An 11,325-nucleotide genomic window follows, 5' to 3' on the forward strand; every position below is an offset into this window, starting at 1 on the left:
CTTGGGGAGGAGGGCAGGTAGTTATACAGGGGCTGCAGCGGTGGTCTATGCTCCTGCTGCCTTTCCTGCAGCTCCCCCAGTAGCCTCAGCATTGCATCCTGCCTCCTCTCATCTCACTCCTCCCTCCTCTCATCGCGTTCATTTAATGCTTTCCTGGACTCTGCCATTGTTTGCCTCCATGCATTCTGCTGAGATATTTCAGTGCGGGAGGACTGCATGAGCTCTGAGAACATGTCATCACAAGTGCATTTTTTTCGCCTTCTTATCTGCGGTAGCCTCTGGGATGGAGATGATAGGGGGAGCGTAGAAACATTTTCAGCGGCGGGAGGAAAAAAAGGGAGAGTCGTATTTAAAAAGATACATTTTAGAGAACAAAGGGAAGACTATTTCACACTGAATCAAGCGATTCACATTGGTACAGGGTCACATTTTGCCTCTTATATCGAGTGCCTGCTGGTTTGGTGTGAGACATCACACACGTTTGGCTGGGCAACAGAATTCTGCTTGCAGGCAGCCAGGGTAAGGCAAAGGCTTTCGGCTTCTTCAACCTTCATAACATGTGGGAATGGTTTCAAACAGCAGCACTTTCCTTTCCCATACCAAGCAAAGCCCGTTGGGTTGGCCATTTAAAAGGAGGGCTGTGGTCTTAGGGTGAATATGCAGCACAACCCTACCCCCCCACCACCCAATTCTCTGGGGTGATTGCTTCACCCTCCTCCCTCCCCCACCCACCTCGTGGCTAGTATCAGGGAAGATCCCTGTCAGCCAAATGCGAACAGCTCAGCATGAATGGGCCTCCCCCCACCACATGGCTAACAGCAGGGATGATTTCTTTTCAGCCAAAGGCAAACAGCCCAGCAGGAACAGGCACCTATGAATGTCCCCTTAAACAAATTTCTCATATTTCTACTAGGTGATGATGAATGATATCACTCTCCTGAGGCTAACACAGAGAGATAAAGAACAGATGTTGCTTGAATGCCACCAAAGCCCAGGCCCATTCGTTGCAATGTTTTGTTCTGCAATGATTCCAAACTACTTGCTACTGGCTTGGCATGGTAAAATGTCCTACCATGGAGGACGGAATAAGGCTGCCCTCCCCAGAAACCTTCTGCAAAGGCTTTTAGAGTACCTCCAGGAGAGCTTCATGGAGATCTCCCTGGAGGATTTCTGCTTCATCCCCAGACACGGTAACAGACTTTTCCAGTAGCTATACTGGCCGCAAATGCATCCCAAGTCTTCAGGGCAAATTAATCATTAAACACACTTGCTTTTAAACCCTGTATTATATTTACAAAGGTACACTCACCAGAGGTGCCTTCTCCGGCTTCATGGTCCGGGAGCCCACCTTGGGAGGGTATTGGCTCCAGGGTGGTGAACAGTTCCTGGCTGCCGGGGAGAAGGGATTCTCAGCTTGCCTGCCAAGCGCTATCCTCAACCTCCTCCTCATTATCATCCACAAAATCCTCATCCCTGTTGCATGAGACTCCCCCTTTGCAGGTGTCCATGGACAGTGGTGGGGTAGTGGTAGGGTCCCCGCCTAGAATTGCATGCAGCTCATCATGAAAGTGGCAGGTATCGGGCTCTCACTTGGAGCAACCATTTGCCTCCTTTGTTTTTTGGTAGGCTTGCCTGAGCTCCTTAATTTTCATTTGGCATTGTTGTGTGTTCCTGTTGTAGCCTCTGTCCATCATGCCCTTGGATATTTTGGCATATATATTGGCATTTCATCTTTTGGAATGGAGTTCTGCCTGCATGGATTCATCTCCCCATACAGCGATCAGATCCAGTACCTCTTGTTCGGTCCATGCTGGACCTCTTTTGCAATTCTGGGACTCCATGGTCACCTGTGCTGATGAGCTCTGCATGGTCATCTGTGATGATCAGCTCACCATGCTGGCCAAACAGGAAATGAAATTCAAAAGTTCCTGGGGCTTTTCCTGTCTACCTGGCCAGTGCATCTGAGTTGAGAATGCTGCCCAGAGCAGTCACAATGGAGCACTCTGGGATAGCTCCCAGAGGCCAACACCATCAAATTGCATCCACACTACGCCAAATTCGACCCAGCAAGGTCGATTTTAGTGCTAAACCCCTCACTGGGGAGGAGTAAGAAATCAATTTTAAGAGCCCTTTAAACTGGCTTGGTTGTGCGGGTGGGTGCAGGGTTAAATCGACCTAACACTGTTAAATTTGACCTAAACTCTACACTACGGAATAAGGTCGAATTTATAGAAGTCGGTTTTTTAGAAATTGGTTTTATATATTCGAGTGTGTGTGTCCCCACAGAAAATGCTCTAAGTGCATTAACTCGGCGGAGCGCTTCCACAGTACCGAGGCTAGAGTCGACTTCCGGAGCGTTGCACTGTGGGTAGCTATCCCACAGTTCCCGCAGTCTCCGCTGCCCATTGGAATTCTGGGTTGAGATCCCAATGCCTGATGGGGCTAAAACATTGTCGCAGGTGGTTCTGGGTACATATCGTCAGGCCCCCGTTCCTTCCCTCCCTCCGTGAAAGCAAGGGCAGACAATCATTTTGCGCCTTTTTTCCTGAGTTACCTGTGCAGACGCCATACCACTGCAAGCATGGAGCCCGCTCAGGTAACCGTCACACCTATGTCTCCTGGGTGCTGGCAGATGCGGTACGGCATTGCTACACAGTAGCAGCAACCCCTTGCCTTGTGGCAGCAGACGGTACAGTATGACTGGTAGCCGTCATCGTCATGTCCGAGGTGCTCCTAGCCACGTCGGCTGGGAGCGCCTGGGCAGACATGGGTGCAGGGACTAAATTTGGAGTGACTTGACCAGGTCATTCTCTTTAGTCCTGCAGTCAGTCCTATTGAACCGTCTTATGGTGAGTGGGCAGGCGATACGGACTGCTAGCAGTCGTACTGTACCATCTTCTGCCAAGCAGCCATGAGATGTGGATGGCATGCAGTCCTTCTGCACCGTCTGCTGCCAGCCAAAGATGTAAAAGAGAGATGGAGTGGGTCAGAACAAGAAATAGACCAGATTTGTTTTGTACTCATTTACCTCCTCCCCTGTCTAGGGGACTCATTCCTCTAGATCACACTGCAGTCACTCACAGAGAAGGTGCAGCGAGGTAAATCTAGCCATGTATCAATCAGAGGCCAGGCTAACCTCCTTGTTCCAATAAGAACGATAACTTAGGTGCACCATTTCTTATTGGAACCCTCCGTGCAGTCCTGCCTGAAATACTCCTTGATGTACAGGCACTCCCTTTGTTGATTTTAGCTCCCTGAAGCCAACCCTGTAAGCCGTGTCGTCAGTCACCCCTCCCTCCGTCAGAGCAACGGCAGACAATCATTCCGCGCCTTTTTTCTGTGCGGACGCCATACCAAGGCAAGCATGGAGGCCGCTCAGCTCACTTTGGCAATTAGGAGCACATTAAACACCACACGCATTATCCAGCAGTATATGCAGCACCAGAACCTGGCAAAGCGATACCGGGCGAGGAGGCGACGTCAGCACGGTCGCGTGAGTGATCAGGACATGGACACAGATTTCTCTGAAAGCATGGGCCCTGCCAATGCATGCATCATGGTGCTAATGGGGCAGGTTCATGCTGTGGAACGCCGATTCTGGGCTCGGGAAACAAGCACAGACTGGTGGGACCGCATAGTGTTGCAGGTCTGGGACGATTCCCAGTGGCTGCGAAACTTTCGCATGCATAAGGGCACTTTCATGGAACTTTGTGACTTGCTTTCCCCTGCCCTGAAGCGCATGAATACCAAGATGAGAGCAGCCCTCACAGTTGAGAAGCGAGTGGCGATAGCCCTGTGGAAGCTTGCAACGCCAGACAGCTACCGGTCAGTTGGGAATCAATTTGGAGTGGGCAAATCTACTGTGGGGGCTGCTGTGATGCAAGTAGCTCACGCAATCAAAGATCTGCTGATATCAAGGGTAGTGACCCTGGGAAATGTGCAGGTCATAGTGGAGGGCTTTGCTGCAATGGGATTCCCTAACTGTGGTGGGGCTATAGACGGAACCCATATCCCTATCTTGGCACCGGAGCACCAAGCCCGCGAGTACATAAACCGCAAGGGATACTTTTCAATAGTGCTGCAAGCTCTGGTGGATCACAAGGGACGTTTCACCAACATCAACGTGGGATGGCCGGGAAAGGTGCATGATGCTCGCATCTTCAGGAACTCTGGTCTGTTTCAAAAGCTGCAGGAAGGGACTTTATTCCCAGACCAGAAAATAACTGTTGGGGATGTTGAAATGCCTATATGTATCCTTGGGGACCCAGCCTACCCCTTAATGCCATGGCTCATGAAGCCGTACACAGGCAGCCTGGACAGTGGTCAGGAGCTGTTCAACTACAGGCTGAGCAAGTGCAGAATGGTGGTAGAATGTGCATTTGGACGTTTAAAGGCGCGCTGGCGCAGTTTACTGACTCGTTTAAACCTCAGCGAAACCAATATTCCCACTGTTATTACTGCTTGCTGTGTGCTCCACAATATCTGTGAGAGTAAGGGAGAGACGTTTATGGCGGGGTGGGAGGTTGAGGCAAATCGCCTGGCTGCTGGTTACACGCAGCCAGACACCAGGGCGGTTAGAAGAGTACAGGAGGGCGCGGTCCGCATCAGAGAAGCTTTGAAAACCAGTTTCATGACTGGCCAGGCTACGGTGTGAAAGTTCTGTTTGTTTCTCCTTGATGAAACCCCCCGCCCCTTGGTTCACTCTACTTCCCTGTAAGCTAACCACCCGCCCCTCCTCCCTTCAATCACCGCTTGCAGAGGCAATAAAGTCATTGTTGCTTCACATTCATGCATTCTTTATTCATTCATCACACAAATAGGGGGATGACTACCAAGGTAGCCCAGGAGGGGTGGTGGAGGAGGGAAGGAAAATGCCACACAGCACTTTAAGCACAGCACTTTAAAAGATTACAACTTTAAAATTTATTGAATGACAGCCTTCTTTTTGGGTAATCCTCTGTGGTGGAGTGGCTGGTTGGCCGGAGGCCACCCCACCGCGTTCCTGGGCATCTGGGTGTGGAGGCTATGGAACTTGGGGAGGAGGGCAGTTGGTTACAGAGGGGCTGCAGTGGCAGTCTGTGCTCCAGCTGCCTTTGCTGCAGCTCAACCATACACTGGAGCATACTGGTTTGGTCCTCCAGCAGCCTCAGCATTGAATCCTGCCTCCTCTCATCACGCTGCCGCCACATTTGAGCTTCAGCCCTGTCTTCAGCCCACCACTTACTCTCTTCAGCCCGCCACCTCTCCTCCCGGTCATTTTGTGCTTTCCTGCACTCTGACATTATTTGCCTCCACGCATTCGTCTGTGCTCTGTCAGTGTGGGAGGACAGCATGAGCTCGGAGAACATTTCATCGCGAGTGCGTTTTTTTTTCTTTCTAAGCTTCACTAGCCTCTGGGAAGGAGAAGATCCTGTGATCATTGAAACACATGCAGCTGGTGGAGAAAAAAAAAGGGACAGCGGTATTTAAAAAGACACATTTTATAAAACAGTGGCTACACTCTTTCAGGGTAAACCTTGCTGTTAACATTACATACATAGCACATGTGCTTTCGTTACAAGGTCGCATTTTGCCTCCTCCCACCGCGTGACTACCCCCTCAACCTTCCCCCCTCCCTGTGGCTAACAGCGGGGAACATTTCTGTTTAGCCACAGGCAAACAGCCCAGCAGGAATGGGCTCCTCTGAGTGTCCCCTGAAGAAAAGCACTCTATTTCAACCAGGTGACCATGAATTATATCTCACTCTCCTGAGGATAACACAGAGAGATAAAGAACAGATGTTGTTTGAATGCCAGCAAACATACACTGCAATGCTTTGTTCTACAATGATTCCCGAGTACGTGTTACTGGCCTGGAGTGGTAAAGTGTCCTACCATGAAGGACGCAATAAGGCTGCCCTCACCAGAAACCTTTTGCAAAGGCTTTAGGACTACATCTAGGAGAACCGCAAATGCCAGGGCAAAGTAATCCTTTCACATGCTTGCTTTTAAACCATGTATAGTATTTTAAAAGGTACACTCACCAGAGGTCCCTTCTCCGCCTGCTGGGTCCAGGAGGCAGCCTTGGGTGGGTTCGGGGGGTACTGGCTCCAGGTCCAGGGTGAGAAACAGTTCCTGGCTGTCGGGAAAACCAGTTTCTCCGCTTGCTTGCTGTGAGCTATCATCTTCTTCATCCCCAAAACCTGCTTCCGTATTGCCTCCATCTCCATTGAAGGAGTCAAACAACACGGCTGGGGTAGTGGTGGCTGAACCCCCTAAAATGGCATGCAGCTCATCATAGAAGCGGCATGTTTGGGGCTCTGACCCAGAGTGGCTGTTCGCCTCTCTGGTTTTCTGGTAGGCTTGCCTCAGCTCCTTCAGTTTCACGCGGCACTGCTTCGGGTCCCTGTTATGGCCTCTGTCCTTCATGCCCTGGGAGATTTTGACAAAGGTTTTGGCATTTCGAAAACTGGAACGGAGTTCTGATAGCACGGATTCCTCTCCCCAAACAGCGATCAGATCCCGTACCTCCCGTTCGGTCCATGCTGGAGCTCTTTTGCGATTCTGGGACTCCATCATGGTCACCTGTGCTGATGAGCTCTGCATGGTCACCTGCAGCTTGCCACGCTGGCCAAACAGGAAAGGAGATTCAAAAGTTTGCGGCTCTTTTCCTGTCTACCTGGCCAGTGCATCTGAGTTGAGAGTGCTGTCCAGAGCGGTCATAATGGAGCACTCTGGGATAGCTGCTGGAGGCCAATACCATCGAATTGTGTCCACAGTACCCCAAATTCGAGCCAGCAACGTCGATTTAAGCGCTAATCCACTTGTCAGGGGTGGAGTAAGGAAATCGATTTTAAGAGCCCTTTAAGTCGAAATAAAGGGCTTCATTGTGTGGACGGGTGCAGGTTTACATCGATTTAACGCTGCTAAATTCGACCTAAAGTCCTAGTGTAGACCAGGGCTAAGAGGCAATACTTCCCCTCTCACAAGCACAGTATCTGAGTGTAGCAAAAGCCTCTTAATAAAGGAGGGAAACAATATGGCATTATGTGGGGAAACACCACAAACAGGATTCATAACACAAACCATGAGCAAAAGACCCATCCCCAAGTAAGCTTGGCAGTGTCCTTTTCCCCTTAGGGTCTTAAGTCCAGCAACCCAACAGTCCCTCCCCCCACCCCACACACACACAGTTTCTGTCCTTGGTCAGTGCAACCCCCAGAGTTCAGAAGTTCATCTGCAGAGTTTACCTCTGTCAGGGTTCCTTCACTCTGAATTCTGAGCTTATTCTTTCCAGCTTAGGTTAAAAACTTCCCCAAGGTACAAACTTTGCCTTGTCCTTGAACCATATGCTGACACCACCAAGCGTTTTAAACAAAGAACAGGGAAAGAGACCACTTGGAGACGTCATCCCCCAAAATATCCCCCCAAGCCCTACACCCCCTTTCCTGGGAGGGTTGAGAATAATATCCTAACCAACTGGTCAAAGACCCAAACCCCTGGGTCTTGGAACAATGGAAAAATCAGTCAGGTTCTTAAAAGGATTTTATTTAAAAAAAGAAAGGTAAAAATCATCTCTGTAAAATCAGGAGAGAAAATACTTTACAGGGTATTCAGATTCAAAACACAGAGGATCCCCCTCTGGGCAAAACCTTAAAGTTACAGAAAACAGGAATAAACCTCCCTCTTAACACAGGGAAAATTCACATAAAACAAAAGACAAACTAATCCGCCTTGCCTGGCTTACCTATACTGGTTGCAATATTGGAAACTTGGATTAGGATGGGTTGGAGAAGACAGATTTCTGTCTGACCTCTCTCAGTCCCAAGAGAGAACAACCACGTAAACAAAGAGCACAAACAAAAGCCTTCCCTGCCCCCCGCCAAGATTTGAAAGTATCTTGTCCCCTTATTGGTCCTTTGGGTCAGCTGCCAACCAGGTTAGCTGAGCTTCTTAACCCTTTCCAGGTAACAGGACGTTGCCTCTGGCCAGGAGGGATTTTATACCACTGTATACAGAAAGGTGGTTACCCTTCCCTTTATATTTATGACAACCTCCCAGCCTGGGTAGAAGGGGGGGAAAGGAGATATAGGGGCATCTTACATGCTCCACTGCTCAGGTCAACAGCCGATTGCCATGCCATACCTCTCTGTGGGGTTGCTGCTGCAATCTTCGCCCCCAGCCACTCATCAATACATCTTCAGACCCCTCCCACCACAGCTCTCAGTGATTTCACTGTTAGCATGGGAACCTCAGTGCTGGCACACTCAGAACCACTAGTCTAAGTCTAATACTTAGCACTAGGAATCAATTATGTCAGCTCTACAGCATATAACAAGACTCCTAATAGAGTCAAAATTAGCTCTATTATTATACCATAGAAGAGATGAAGTTATCATATCAACATGGTGTTTACAGCCCACACTACCTAGTCCTAATCCCACCCTCTCTTAAGTCACAGGTCTTTGGAACCCATGTCCCTTGCCTAGCGAGTGCTACTTAGTTGAGGGCAAGTCCCTCTGTCATAAAATACCAAGTACAGTTCTACTGTCCTTGATTCACATAACCAGGATAGCAAAGCTTTATTACTCCTGCCCCAATAACAAAGAGACTGGGGATCCCACAGCAGTCAACGTGACCATTTGGGCAAGCAGTCCCATCATGCTAGGCAGGGTGGGTGTGCCCATGCAAACAAGATCAGCCCCTGATGTCCTTTTCCACAGCTCACCACCAGATGTCAGGGTAGAGCTCATTCTGACTCTTACAGTTAGTTAAATTTCAATAAAATGATTGACTGAGGTATAGCTGAGAATATTACGATATAAACTGGGGTCAAACAGGAAGTGGGCGGAAAGGAAATTGGAATCATGTTTGTTACGGGGGGGACATGGGAACAGGGACACAGACAAGGCTCTGTGGCATCGGAGCCGGGAAGGGGGACGCAGGGTAAATGCTCTGCAGCATCGGAGCCGGGAAGGACTGTGACGAAGTGGGACTGTTCTTAATGTTTCCTCTGAATAGTGTGGGGGTGCCTCAGTTTCCCCTGTGCAGTTCTTAAGTATCTAGGTGGTGGGGTAAGGGTGTATGGTCATTGCAGAGCCCTAGAGGGCAGGTGTGTGCAGGGGTCTGGACACAGAGAATGGCCAACACCCTGTTTCCTGGCAACGGATGGCCTGGGCCCTTCCCCCCTGCAAGATGAGAGCTAAAGGGTTGGAGAACAAAGGAGTCAGGTGACCTCCTGGCCCGGGAAAGGGACAAAGCCCAAGGGAGGAGGGGCTGGAGAGAGTTTCAGTTTGGGGCTGGCTGGAGACATGGAGTGAAGGGCAGACGTGGTTGTCTGGCTCACTGCCCCCCAAAATGGACCCAGCTGAGGGGTCTGGTTTCTCTGCACCTATAAGCTCTGGTTTAGACCATGTTCCTGTCGTCTAATAAAAACCTCTGTGTTACTGGCTGGCTGAGAGTCACGTCTGACTGCGAAATTGGGGGACAGGATCTTCTGGCTTCCCCAGGAGCCCCGCCTGAGCAGACTCGCTATGGGAAGCGCACGGAGGGGCAGAGAGGATGCTGAATGCTCCGAGGTCAGACCCAGGAAGGTGAAAGCTGTGTGAGCCGCGTGTCCTGCAGACAGTCTGCTCACAGAAAGGAGACTTCCCCAGAGTCCTGACTGGCTTCATGGGGAGCAGTTCCAGAGCATCGCCCAGGGACTCCATGATAGGGATGCGGGGTAAATGCTCTGCAGTGTCAGAGCCAGGAAGGGGGATGCGGGGTAAATGCTCTGCAGCGTTGGAGATGGGAAGGGGGATGCAGGGTAAACACTCTGCAGCGTCAGAGCCGGGAAGGGGGATGCAGGGTAAATGCCTGCAGCGTCAGAGCCGGGAAGGGGTAAATGCTCTGTGGCCTCGGACCTGGGAAGGAAACTCTGGGGAATAGACTCTATCCGCGTATAGAGATAAGTCTGACTGGTGTGAAGGGCTTCGGAATATGCTTACTTGGAAACTAACCCCAAGAAACATCGCATTGTCTGCGCTTCTGATTTCTGGTCTTTTGCTGCTTGCTGTCTGCGTGACAAGAACCAGGGAAGTGGGAGGGTGAAGGGAAAGCCCTCAAACACTTAGCAATTCGATATTGCTTACCCCAAACATTCAAAAAACATGAGATTATGTAAAAATAATAGATCTGGGGTTTTTCTTTGCCTTCTGCTTTTTGAGCCGTTAGGGTGCACTGGGGTCACATTCTGAATCTTTCTCCACAACCACAAGGGCTAGAAACTTACTTTTCCTTTAAGAATGAAGGCTGAAATCATCACAGATCCACTTGACTCCAGGAGCTGGGGCTTTAAGGAAAACACTAATTTGCATGAGACACATGACAACATCATGAGAGTTGACAACACGGCTTGTATGAGGCCGAGTTGGGACTCTTGTTTCCCAGGTCAAGGTAGACCAGTGGTTCTCAACCTGTGGTCTGCAGAGGCCTGGGGGTTGACAAACTATGTCTAAGGGGGCCCACAGAAGCCTTAGACTAAAAAGTGACTGACCAGAATTTCGCTGTATATACAGACAAAGGGCCCACAAATGAAGAAAGGTTGAGAACCACTGATATAGCCCAGCAGTTCTCAACCAGAAGTACGTGTACACCTGAGGATTCACAGGGGTCTTCCAGCAGGGGGTAGATCAACTCATCTAGATATTTGCCTAGTTTTCAGGGTACATAAAAACCACGAGTGAGGTCAGTACAAACTACAATTTCATACAATGATTTCTTTGTACTGCTCTTTATACAGAAATCCCCAGCTCCATCCACCCCAGCAGGAGACACTCAGACAGAGACAGTGACTGCAAACACAACTCCTAGCAGTGAGTATTTTCCCCATGACCAGCCAGCCTAGGGCTGGGCTAGCAGGGGGCTGCAGGTGAGGACTGAGGGGCACTGGCAGAGCTGTGGGGTGGGGGGGCAGGCTTGGCTAGCAGGGAGCTGAGGGTCAGAAGTGAGGGGCACCAGCAGAACTGTCGGGGAACCCAGGGCTGGGCTAGCAGGGGCTGCAGGTCTGGAATGAGGGGCACCATCTGAGGAGAGTGGGAGGGTGGGCACAGGGCTGGTATTGAGGGGATTGCAGGTCAGATTGAGGGAACTTTGGTGCATTGTTTTCTTTTCAGCTTTATTCGTGGACCCCTTACTGGGCACAGAGTTATGCATCAGGATAACTATTGATACTTCCTCACCTCTTTATCTCCATACAGGGCAGCCCTTCGTCCTTACGGGGTGAGACGGAGGAGATGTGCTGAAGGTAGATATACCAACAATGGTAATTAGGATCCTGTGTGAGGCAGGATCCTCCCGGGGCAGG

Source organism: Lepidochelys olivacea, assembly GCF_965140295.1.
Source record: "Lepidochelys olivacea isolate rLepOli2 genome assembly, chromosome: 13".
Taxonomy (NCBI): domain Eukaryota; kingdom Metazoa; phylum Chordata; order Testudines; family Cheloniidae; genus Lepidochelys; species Lepidochelys olivacea.